Source organism: Sceloporus undulatus, chromosome 3 (assembly GCF_019175285.1).
Source record: "Sceloporus undulatus isolate JIND9_A2432 ecotype Alabama chromosome 3, SceUnd_v1.1, whole genome shotgun sequence".
NCBI classification, from domain to species: Eukaryota; Metazoa; Chordata; class Lepidosauria; order Squamata; family Phrynosomatidae; genus Sceloporus; species Sceloporus undulatus.
The window spans coordinates 41,273,824-41,286,327 of NC_056524.1; the positions used below are offsets into that span (position 1 = coordinate 41,273,824).

Sequence of the window (12,504 nt, forward strand, 5' to 3'; positions counted from 1 at the left end):
GGACTTTTGCAGATAGGAATGTACAGCATGTGGAGAATATACAGATTATTTAAACGGGATATGTATTTTCTTTACTATAAAAATAAACTCTTTGGGGGGAAATGTTATTTTTGCACTAACACATTCTGACTCTTAAAGTAAAGCAAGTTGCCTCTAATTTCTTGTCTTCAAATATTCATTCAATATTAATTTCTTGAAAATGCATATTTGCTTCCATAGTTTGCATAATATGGCATAAAAATAAAATATGTTTGGGAGAGGGATATCAGGTTGTAAATGACATTTATTATGTACCTACTTTAAAATTATGCAGTCCCATACTGCCATTGTCCACTAATGGGTGCCATGGTCCACTAGTAACTATTGACTAGTTGTAATCACAAGTGCAAATACTCTTTGCTATTTTGTGGATATGATTAATATAATCACTTTGTAACAGTGAATGACAATATTTCATATTGTTAAAGATTTAAGAATGAGTTTGCCAAACAATATGTTGTTTGCTTATTTGCCTTTAAAAATTACTCCATTTCAAAATCTAGGTAATGTCATGCATACCTGTATTTGTATTTTCATTCCCAGGCCATTTGCAAATCAAAATCTATTGTCTGCTTTGTGTTGGCCAAAGTTATTCTGGACTGTCTTGTTTTACAAAGTGAACAGAACCAGTGAAAATTTAGATATGATTAGGGTACATTAGAAAATAATGACGTTAATTATTTTTTCCCATTGGTTTCTGTGAATTGTAAACACAACTGATGTTAGGTGGATTGCCTGCAAGGTAGTGCAATATACTCTGAATTTATATCTCATAAGTGGATTTATAACATTGTTGTTGTTTTTCAATTTTGGTCTATGCCTACTTACTTAAAATTGATTCCCACTGAGCTAAATGACAGTTTACTCTGAAACATGCATAGGATTTTTCTGTATATTGATCAAAATGTGAGATAGAAGGCCTTAAAATGTACCATGGAGTATTAGTAGATTCTGTCCAAACACAAAATCAATAGTGTTTTTCCAAGTGTACTAGCTAGTTGGGGGAAATATAGGTTTAAACTAAATACATTAAACATGCAGTGGTCTAGTTATTACCTGATATTTTTTAAAAATTACTGTGAACTAATGGAAAGTAAATACCCTATAATTTGCAAAAAAAAAGACTGTACAAACATATTTTACACATCCCTTGACAAATCTTGATATATAAACTTGGAAAGCATGAGACTTGAAAAACATAATTGCGTGTTGCCTATCCTCTAGCACTTTGTGTAATCTTAATTCCAGCTATCTATCAAATTGTAAGGACGAGACATCTGCAGTACTGTTTTCAATAAAAGCTCGGATTCTCTAGGATCTAATGAAAGTATTAAATTAGTGCTCCAAAGGCTACAGGGAGCGTGAAAACTATTTGCTCTATCCATGTTTTCCCTAATTTTTTATTTAAAAAAAATCCTTAGATTCCCCGGCTAGATTTCCCTATCACCCACCAAAAAGCCAGTTAGGTTTTGGGAATGCCTGATACTGTTATTAACCCATTAACTGAAGTATGGTTACATACAGAAAGATGGTCTTGACATCTTAACCCAAGGCCATCAATATACCAGAATTGGCTTTTGTCTTAAATCATGGGCCTGGCACTAGTGTCTTACACTGATATGTTGATGGGTTCTAATAATATGCAAAGTAATACATATTATGCATCTTTTTGCTTAGCAATGAATAATATTTCAGTTATGTCTGGGTGTTTAACATAGTCTGTATAGTTTGAGTGAGCAGTATGACAACTGAAAAATATTTGATCAGGAATATATATTATTTATTCTAGTAAATGCATTTATTGCATTAGGTTATTAACGTACTGAGCAGGAGTTTATGCACACCATATTATAATGCACTTGGCTGAAGGTTAATGACTACTTTGCCCATAATAGATAGATCACATTTTTGGCTGTAAATAAAGAGGCCATTTGAAGGTTTAGCCTTACTCTAAAGTCATACTGGAGAACGGCATAATAAAATTTTGAACAATGACACATCTGTTGGAAATATACTGGAAGCAATCCTTAGAATTTGGCATAGCTCTAGTAATCATCAAAAGTGGAGAGAGCAGTACTGATAATGTACCCATATTAAGGGTTACCCTACAAGACAGTTGTAAAATAAATAATAAGAGCTTTTTGTTTTTCATCAGTATGTAAGGTTAGTAATGGAAGGTTAGAAGAGTAATTAGCAAACAAAAGTCAGTAGCAAACAATTGCAAATCTTATATTACATTAAATGGATTGTTCAGCCACACAATATTCTTCATTGTTCTTCTGGACATAGATGTGTGTGCATACACACTCATTTTCACTAACCATATTTAGCATATGAAATATATTAGCCTATTTTTTACATTTTTTATTATAATATCATTCCTGTTGGAAATATGACATGATGTAAATTCATGTAAGTTAGTAAGTGCAGTGGATTATATGTTTTATTGTAAATGTGAGTGTGTGTGTGTGCATGTGTGTGTGTATATATGTATATATATATATAGTCTGTGTGTATGAGAAACAGATGCAACGTAGGCAGATAAAGTAGATAAATATAGTTTCAAATAGAAGCATAAGTGTATAAATATAGACACTATATGGAGTGAAAGCAGGCAGATCAGCACAGTTTCATTATTACTTGTATTCTGTATAATAAAAGAGTAGCTGACATTAAAATGACTGACTAAATGTCACTGTCAAATTGCAGAAGACATAGTCTAAGGTAAGAAAATAATTTTTCTAGCAGTTTGAATAGCAATTAAGCAGAAAATTTAGTGCCTTTCATTATTGGCTCAATACACTTTTGCTAGATACTGTTTTTGCAGTTGGAATCTACAAGAAAACCAATTTTTTAAATTGTATCTTAAAATAAATTACTAATTAAGCTCTGTGATATGAAAGTGTTCAGCTAGACCATTTCTTTGATTATGGTGATTTCTGCCTTTTCACATCTATGTGTGACCCAAATAAACTTTATACTCAGAGTTTTAAGGAGTGATTTGTGAAGAAAATGTGTCAGAAATGTCTTCCTTAGTTTAAAAGCAACTGTTGTTAAATATGTAATAATATTTCTGTGTTGTGCATGTTACCACTGCTGTGCCTCTCATATTTCAGTCTTATAATTCGTCTTTCATTGTACATCATAGATAAGCAGAAAGATAGATAGGCCTCAAATATAAATTTGTTTCGGTTTGTTAGCATAAAAAGTCATTGTACTTGAAGAAGAAACTCAGCCAAATTTTGGTAGATTGTCTTACTGTCTCTTAGTTTAATTTGATTTTATTCGTTGCATTTTACTTATCTCTGTTTCTTTCCCTGCCAGGAATGGTAACAAAAAACAGAATCCACATATTGTCACACTTGCGTCAAATACGAACAACTGAAGTCTTGCAAATTTTAAAAACCAATAGTTTTAAATCATTGTATTGTGATCAATGACGTAACAAAAATAACGACTATGGATGTACAACAGAAATCTTTTCCTCCACTAGTGTCAGTGTGTGTGTGTGTGTGTGTGTGTGTGTGTGTGTATGTGTGTGCGAGAGAGAGAGAGAGAGAGAGAGAGAGAGAGAGAGAGAGAGAAGGGTCTAAAAAGCATAAACTAGATGGCTGAAAGTTTCCCTGTTCTGCTTGCACATGGCAACTATGAGTCACACAGAACTAAATTGTGATTTCAAAATCATCTATTTCAAGACATGCTTTTAGGATGTGAACTTCGCTCTGCATTAAGGCATAAATACAGTACATTGTTTTACAGGGCCCCATATGCAAACAACTGAATTGCAGTTTTGAAGCCTTTATTAATTTGAGGGTGCTACAACCCACACAAATCTTTCACATTGGTATAAATGTTACTAACTCATGTACATCACCAAAAATGTGAAACTTAGCATTCTAATACATTAACTTCTCATACATTCCTTATTTATGTACTTATAGTGTGTGTGTGTGTGTGTGTGTGTGTGTGTGTGTGTGTGTGTGTGATTATGGAGCTTGCAATAATGTTTCACAACAAATATAGTGAGGTGATTGTTGACTTTTGTTTTGAGTTCTTTGTGCTCACTTTTCAGTAAGGAGCCTTGCCTCAAGTAAATCTTTGTCTTTCATAGCTTCCATTGTGTTGTGATGAATTCCAAGATGATGGAGCTTTGGACATTTGTGTGACTAATGAAAGCCATTAAGAGATAAAAGGTAAGCTGTAAATTTTAAAAACCAGACTAGATATTGCAGCGCATGAAACTGCCCTCCTAAGCCTCACCCTCCTATAACATCTTCTCATAAAACCATGCCCTATGAGGAACGACTTAGGGAGCTGGGGATGTTTAGCCTGGAGAAAAGACGGTTAAGAGGCGATATGATAGCCCTGTTTAAATATTTGAAAGGATGTCATGTTGAAGAGGGAGCAAGCTTGTTTTCTGCTGCTCCAGAGAACAGGACCCAGAACAATGGATGCAAGCTACAGGAAAAGAGATTCCACCTGAACATTAGGAGGAACTTCCTGACAGTAAGGGCTGTTCGACAGTGGAATGCACTCCCTCGGAGGGTGATAGAGTCTCCTTCCTTGGAGGTCTTTAAACAGAGGCTGGATGGCCATCTGTCAGGGATGCTTTGATTTGGATTTCCTGCATGGCAGGGGGTTGGACTGGATGGCCCTAGTGGTCTCTTCCAACTCTACGATTCTATGATTCTATAATGCGATGCCATTGTACTTTGCATTTCTGCTTTCGCTACTTGATAAACAGAAGATACAACTCTACATTCCTTTCTTCTCTTTTTTTCTCCTTCTGGATATATAATTTAGTTGTTGTCTTGCAGGAAATTCCAGAATGCAAACACCCAAAACTTTTTTTAAAATAAAACTCTGTTTAATGGATCAATGTTTTCTCTTGTAAGCACTTTTTTAAAAATTTATCATTTTAGCATATAGTAGTCTCTCCTTTTTTAGGTGTATTAAATCTGTTTAAGATAAAGAAAAAGGAGAAAATGGAACACTTAATTTTGTTAATAGCAATAGAAAGTACATTTCTATACTGCTTATCAGTGCACTTAAACACTCCCTAAGCAGTTTACGTAGTGTAAACTAATTGCCCCCAACAAGCTGGGTACTCATTTTAGCAACCTCAGAAGGATGCAAGCCTGAGTCGAGCTTGAGCCCTTGGCTGGTATTGAACTCACAATCTTGCAGTTTGTGAGTCAGTGGCTGCAGTACAGGCATTTAACCACTGCGCCACTAGGCGCAGCATCCAAGTTGTCCAAGGGTTTTTACTGTGGGTGAGCATTCACATACATACATGTTACCTGAAGCTTGAAGTAGCCCAACCATGAAAAGCTTGATTCCTCATTTGGCCCTGACGCTACTGGGGGGGATGCCTCTCTTGAATTGGATATATTTAGTGATGGAAAGAGCTGGCTTTGTTCACCTTTTTGTTTTGACTTACTACATCTGTATCATGAAATTCCACTATGTCGATAGAAAATGACCCGTTGCATCAAAGAAGGACAAAAAATTTGGATAGATTTGAAAATACCACTTAAAATTTTTATGGTCACTGGAATGCATTCTGCTGTGGAGCCTCATAAGATTTGTCAGCAGGAGAAACAATGCATGGTGAATGAAACAAGTCTCCTGCCAGATTTAATATTTCTGTCAGCTCTGACTGAGTTGAATCAATACTACAGCTATACAAAATAAGTGGTGCAAATAAGGATTTTATAAAGAATACCCCCCATTCAGCTCTTAATAAATATTTATCTTCAAATAAACCCAGATATGTAATCCTTATTGGTTCAAAGTAAGTTTTAAAATGTTTACATAAGCACCTAGATATAGTTTCCAATATATTTCACTGAAGTATCCAAGGGAATGGACACTGGACAACTTTCTTGAGTAGGATAATATTTGAGACTCATCCAAAGCTCCATCAGGTTGCACTTGCTAAAGCAGAAGGCTTCAGTCCAGATTTATTTGGCTTTTCAACCCAGAATTTATTTTATTTGCTCCTGGTATTGAAAGTAATAGCAAGGAATCAGCTTTGTCAGTTTCAGGTTAGTGAAGCAATTGAATATGAAACTTTTCCCTAGGGGAACTGAATAACTTTGGATTAAGTAGATTTGAAGGAGTTCTGCTTTGATCCCTTGAGGGCCTTGTACTAACTGCCATCAGCAGGGATACTGGCAGCTAGATCTTTTTGCTCACAGAGTTTCTTGCAGGCAGAACTTCATAAGTGAACCCTCTAGTGCCAGTGGAGCTTCTCTCCATTGTGGGGAAGGTATCTCTGCTCCATCCTAATATCTGTCCAGTAGTTAATCTTTGGCATAGGTTTGTTTTGTAAGACTGTGCACTAATTTACTAAAACATAATTCTTCTGGGGCCTGAAGAAGGGTGAGAAATATAATTAGTGTTCTCCCCACATGAGAAGGATAAGATAATTTGAATGTCTGATCCTTCCCAAGAGACAGAGTTCATCAATTTCAATGAGGGGTGGGAGATTCCTTTTGAAATTCAATATTCTGGAAGTTTTATTGTTGTATTGCTTTATTGCTTCACTGTAGTTAAACAGCAAGAGTGCAAAGTCTGTGCATCTTCACATTGGAAAGGTCTATCAAGCAACATAGGAAGCTGTGTTGTCAATGAGATGTTGAAATTGTGTTTTTTCCCGGTTTTTTTGCAAATGAATGGATTCAAGTTGTAAAACCAAAACCAGAAAATGTCACACAGGGCAGAGGGAGGAGAAGGTAGCTATAGTTTATGTTTATGAGGAGGATACAATGAAGAAGACAGCTGGGATCAGTTTGGACTACAGCTCCTATCCAACTTTGAAATGTGAAGTTGAAAGCTTTCATGGCCCCCATCCATAGATTTTTGTGGGGATTTTTTTTTGGGGGGGGGGGGGCTATGAGACCATGTTCTAGAAGAGCTTATTCCTGACCTTTCAGCAGCAGCTGTGGCATGGAAGAGAGTGGGATATATATATATACTGTTGGTTGAGAGGAAGTGATTTACATGTTACTCTGGGTATTGTTCTACTGTTGAATGGCAAGGCCTACAGAGTGTCTATTTAATTAATGATCCATTGTCTGCTGGGAATCCACCTCACCCTGGGTGGTTTTCATTTGCATTTGCTAGGTCCTGATTTTGGTGTTTTTCAGGACTGGTAGCCAAACGTTGTTTACTTTAAGGATTTCTTCTTTCCTGTTGAAATTGTCCAGGTGTTTATGGATTTCAGTGGCTTCCCTGTGGATTCTGACCTAATAGTTGCTGGAATGGCCCAGAATTTCAGTGTTTTCAAACAGCATTTTTATACCCAGGATGATTTATAATATGTTCTGCTACTGCTGATTTTTCTGGCTGTCCCAGTCGTCCTAGTCTGTAGTGTCTCTCATGTTCCTTGATTCATGTTTGAACACTTTGTTTGGTGGTCCCTATGTCAACTTTTCCGCAGCTGCACAGCTGCAGAAATTTACCACATACCGTTTAGACTCCATATGCCCTGAAGCTGGCTCCAAAGGCAAAGGGGCAGCTTTTTTACGCCCCAAATAGGAGCAGATCTTTTCCACTCTTATTTGGGGCAGAAGCTGGCTGGATTGGAGCCATGTGTCTGTTTTCTGTGGCCCCAATCCAGACTAAATGGGGTGGCTCCAAGCCACCCTATCAAGGCCATCTGTTTCACCCTCAGATTTCTCTGTAACTTGTGTTTGAACTATGGCTATCCTCTAGAGCTAGTCAGTTTTAATACTTCAGGTCTTAGAGTCATTGATTCATAGGATTATAGAGTTAGAAGTGGCCCCAAGGGCTGTCTAGTTCAACCTACTGAACTGCCACCCTCAGAAAAACTGTTCTAGGGTCTCTGCTTGCATTTGCTTTGCTTTCAGTCAGAGCTTAAAACTTAAACTTAAAACTGCCAGTTAGTTTCTCAGCAAGATAAAGTGTTGGCTAGTACCTTTAAAGCCCTACATGGTTTGGGTCCAGGTTACTTACAGGATCATCCCCTCCCATATAATTCTCCCCGTATACTCAGGTCCTCTGGTGGACATTTACTCCAGTTCACCAGGAATAGACTGGCAATGGATTGCCAGAGGACCTTTCAGCTTGCTGCCTCCAGATTGTGGAATGACCTACCGGAAGAGATTTGACAGTTGAAAATACTGTCTGGATTTAAAAGAGCATTAAAAACTAGTCTCTTGTTTTTTTTTAATTATGATTTTTAAATGATATTAAATGTGGATTTTTTAAATATGTGTACATCTTATTTATTCTTTAAAATTGATTTTTGTTTTAACTTATGTATTTTAACCTATGTTGTTTGTCTGTTAATTGTTGTTCCTCGCTTTGAACCATGGGGAGAGGTGGGTAGGAAATAATTATTACTACTGCTACTACTACTACTATGAGGAGATGATAGCTTCTCATTTGTAATGTAATACTTCAAACAGTATTGATGGGGCTGAAAAATACTTTCACCTACTCGTTTTCTTAATAATACTGCATACTTACCATAACTAACCCCTGATGTTCAGAGATTTTAGAATTGTATTTATGAAGCCTCTAGAAGGGGAAGGAATGACTAAAAATAGAAAATTCAAACTAAATGGAGTTAGACAGTAGTATTATAGCTGGGATCCTAAGTTGCTGATGCCCTTCCACTTTTGCATAAACATAATCAAGGCTTTGGCTTTACTGCTCCCTTCTTCATTAGCATGGAAAGGTAATCTACTTGGTTTGAGTAAGGTAAGCAGTTCTGAGATGCTGAAACATATTAGCAACTTTCAAATATGTGAAGTGAGATCTCAAACAAAGAGAGATCATAAAGCTTTGTGCAGCTGCACATTATTTTGTCTTGCCATTATGATGGCAATAATGACTTTCAATAGCACAGTTATACTTTGCATAGTTCCAGTGCACCATACAATAGTCTGGTGAAACAATTGATCCAGAAGGGTGAGAGGTAAGAAACTTTTTTCAATACATAGTTTGAAAATAATAATATCCACTTGCACCATTCTATATTAGGGGATATAGGTAGTTGATGTTCAGATTCATGGGTTTAGCTTTATGACTGATGCATACAGAAAATATTTCTATGGCACTTAGTTGAAAGGGCCTTTGAATATCACTGCTAACTAAATACAACGTTAACATTTGTCATTGTTACTTTGATTGACATCATTATTATGGTGTCTTCATTGCCTGAGTTTATATTATACCAGTGAGCTAGCAAAACCAAATTGATTTTAATAGTAAAAATAATATGCTCTGTTTATTGATTGATGTAATATGTGTATATTCTGTCTTTCTTCTTTCATGGTACTCATACATGTGAATAATGATGAGGCAAATAGTAAAAGAAAACAAGGACTTCCAAAGAAGGCCAGTCAATTGCTATTGTTGCTGTTTCTAAATTTTACTATACCTTTCTGCATTTCTCAGGAGGAAAATACCCACTTAATTTTCCAGTGTAAGAGATAGGCAAGAGTTATGGACCATAGGATTAACATTTGTTCTTTTAGAGAAATGAAAGATCTCATGTTTTATTATAAAGGTTTATGCAAACAACAGCAATAGCAACAACATAAAAATCGACTGTATAACCATTAGCTGCTGCCTGGGTTTTACAACTTGCTCAGACATAATCCCCCTCCCAAATAAGTACATTCAAACCTGAAAAGCATGAAAAAGAAGTATGCCCACAATACTATCTCATTGAGCTGTTTTCCTGTCATTGGCCTGTTACAGACAGCCAAAATAAAGCTGCTTCGAGTCACAGTGGAGGTATGGTGTTTCAATGATACTCCAGCCCTAGTGTGGCTTTGGTGTGGCTTCTGGACTCTTAGGACGCATGCATCATTGAAACACCATACCTCCACTGTGACTCGAAGCAGCTTTATTTTGGCTGTCTGTAACAGGCAATTATATTCCCAGGAACATCTGCACCCATTTCTTTATATATAGAATGAAAACACTGCTTTTTCCCCAGTCCTCCTATTTAATCATTTCCGTATGGATTTGCTCCTTTAAAAAATGGGATAGAATGGAATAGAATAGAATAAAAATAATAATTAAGAGTCAACAGTTCTGGCAAGGTCTTCAGATGGAAGGAATTGTTTCTTGCCCTAGACAGGTTAACACATACACTTTCATCATATGCAGTACAATTGATATTAAGATTATCATTTATAGATAGAACTTAAATATAAGCATTTCTCTTTATTCCCAGAATTGTTTCTAATTCATAAATTATGTTCTTGGTGGTCTGTTGAGGTTTATCATGATTATCACATCTCTTTAGCCACTGCTAATGATGAAGATGTGATATTTTGTTGATTTCACACTTCTCTCTTGTCTTTTGCTTTTGACTTCTTTTTAAATCCTTTCATAACAATGTGTGATGTGATAATGTATTGTGCATTTTATATATTACCTAAGATAATTTAATTGATATTGTTATGGTAGCTTAAAATGTATTTTCCTGTTTCCATAAGATGTGGTGGTTTATTTTATAAGGAACTGTTTTTTCCTGTCTTTTCAGAAAAGACATGCAATACCTTTCAATTAGCAGCTTTGTACTTTTTTTCTTATGGTCAAAAGGATCTTTCATTTTCATTCCTTTAATTAAAAATGTTTTTCTTACATTAAAAAATACAGTTATACAATTTATTGGGGGGAGAGAATTATTGTGCTGTAAAGCAGACTTAAGAAAGTGATAAAAGCAGGAATGCTTTATCTATGATTTTCTGTTCAAGACATAATTTATACCTAGAATACAAACTATCACACAGACAAAAGTCCCTTATTTATCAAGTGACGAAAGTAAAGTTCAGATGAGGCCATAGATATTCATGGTGCACAATGTGTTGATTTATTTTGTATACAGACTCTGGGTAATTAATCATAAATCAAACTTTGTTTTGAAGTTCATGTAATATCATTAGTTTCTCTTACTTAAAGGAGTCATTCAGGGTAAGGAATTACTCATAGTGAATTACAACTATCTAAAACCAAAGAAGGCCAAATTGAAGACCAGTTTGGGAAATCTATTGCCACAGTGCTAATTTCAGGACTGAGAGATGCTGATTGATATAGGATGAACACATTGAGAGAAGGTACATTATTGCATATAGTCTCATGGTAAATTTGCTGTTCATTTCTAATGAGTGAATCCCAAATGCATACATTTTTAAAAAATGTATGGCTGACTTTGTTTATTTGTGTTTGTGTACAGTGGTGTTCACTTGCATTATTTAAACTCCTCATATTTGATCTCTATTATATGGATAGTTTGACAATCTCCAGAGAATTAGCTCATAATGTTGGGGACGTGAGACTATATGACAGTATTCCAGAGTATGGTTATGTGCATTGGCCTGTGACGCCTGTAAGAAACCTATGCTAATTGTGGGGGTGTAAGGCCTTGTTTATCGTGTTTTCATAGACACACACACACTTTTCTATGCATTAGTGAGATTTTTGTATCAGTATTGAGAGTGTTCTCATGTTAATGAAAATGGTTATTACATAAAATTGTGCAAAGCTAAACTATGATAGCTGCTGCTTTTGTTGGATAGGTTTGTGTCTTTTTAATCATCTGGTCTTTTTGTGCTTATATTGTGTGTGTGTTGTTTTATTTCACCCTAATTTTTTTAAAAAAACTGCAGAAACCTCAAACTTTATAGATATTACTGTCATGTTGTTGGCTGTGGAAGTCATTTTCACACATACAACAAAGAATTATACAGGCTGAGTATCTCTTGCCTGAAGTTCTGAAATCCAAAATACTCCAGAATCCAAAATTGTCCATATGGATGGCTGAGATCGTGACACCTTTCCTTTCTGATGGTTCAGTGTACACAAACTTTGCTTCATGCACAAAAATATTTTAAAAATATTATGTATAAAATTATCTTCAGGCTATGTTTATATGGCATATATGAAACATAAATTAATTTCAAGTTTTGACTTGGATTCCATCTCCATGATATCTGACTATGTAGGTGCAAATATTCCAATATCTGAATAAATCCAAATGATCCCAAGCATTTTGGATAAGGGATACTAAACCTGTATCATTTCTTGGCCTGATTCTGGTTTAAAGTGTTGCTCTTAACAAGAATCTTTATCACATACAGATTGTACATACTGTAGATATAGGCAAAGCTATTGTATATCTTGCACTCTTCTTACCGCCCAGTCTTCAAAGGTGATGAGCTACCAAGACAAAATGTTTTGCTGCTCAGATTGCTATGTATTTTGCAGGCTTCAGACCTCTTATTCTGCAACTTGATGGTTACTGCCATTTCAACTTATTTGTAATGGTGCTTCCTTGACCAGTGTAAATTTGGTTCCTATTGCAATCTAATTTTATGTCAGAGAGCATTTAATTTTTAAAAGGTTCACTTCGTTGAAATTAGATTAAATGGGTCATAGTTCTTTTACTTACATCCAGTAGTACTTTACAGAAAAGCTGCA

General features: G+C 35.6%; 1 protein-coding gene across 7 annotated transcripts in view; it reads left to right on the plus strand.

Moving 5' to 3' along the window:
• Positions 1 to 12,504, plus strand: part of ZBTB20 (zinc finger and BTB domain containing 20) — a 642,360-nt gene that overhangs the window by 333,634 nt on the left and 296,222 nt on the right. For all 7 annotated transcript variants that reach the window (XM_042458100.1, XM_042458099.1, XM_042458096.1 and 4 more), the window contains one exon: positions 4,151 to 4,232. The gene's annotated coding sequence lies outside the window, so the exon portion shown is untranslated. The remainder of the gene's footprint in view (positions 1 to 4,150; positions 4,233 to 12,504) is intronic.